Here is an 879-nt window from a genome sequence, read left to right on the forward strand (position 1 = left end):
GCTCCGTCGGGCATGGTGATGCAATTGGCACCTCTCTATGGACAATCGTCACAAAAAAAAAAAGAAAAGTTAGAATTCTGGTAATTCTAGTAAAAACGCAATGATTTTAGCTGTCGAAGACTCCATCCACCATGGTTGCATAGTGAAATCATGTAAGGCCATCTGCTATTAATCCTTCTCTAGACGGTGCCCTGAAGAAAGGAAGGGACCGACACTTTGAAAAGGGTCCATTCCACCTGTTTTATAATGTACTACAGGGTATACGGTCATAAGTACTTACTATACAGAAAAAAGTAATGTTTATAGAATCTATTTTAAATAACATGTATGATATTAGTAGTTAGACTATTCTTAATTGTTGAATTGATAAGGCACTTTTATTTTGCACCTTTCTTTAATTTAAGACTTGTATATTACCTAGTGATGTGTTGCATGTGCACAAGAAATACACGTTGAACCGTGGTCACAGAGGCTAGTCCTGAGCGCTGTCGGATGCTGGTCTGGGTCCAGGCTGGAGGCTGGGGGCTCTGGGTAGAGGGTTAGGGGCAGGGCTCTCTGGGTAGAGGGTTAGAGGCAGGGCTCTCTGGGTAGAGGGTTAGGGGCAGGGCTCTCTGGGTAGAGGGTTAGGGGCAGGGCTCTCTGGGTAGAGGGTTAGGGGCAGGGCTCTCTGGGTAGAGGGTTAGGGGCAGGGCTCTCTGGGTAGAGGGTTAGGGAGCTCTGGGTAGAGGGTTAGGAGCAGGGCTCTCTGGGTAGAGGGTTAGGGAGCTCTGGGTAGAGCGGTGGTATGGCTGTCTGTGCTGAGGCCTGGAGGACAAGGCAGATTCTCTCACTCCTTCAAAGTTAAACACACACCCTTCACCCCCCCCCCCCCCCCCCCCC

The sequence above is a fragment of the Borostomias antarcticus genome (assembly GCF_949987555.1).
Source record: "Borostomias antarcticus genome assembly, chromosome: 18".
NCBI classification, from domain to species: domain Eukaryota; kingdom Metazoa; phylum Chordata; class Actinopteri; order Stomiiformes; family Stomiidae; genus Borostomias; species Borostomias antarcticus.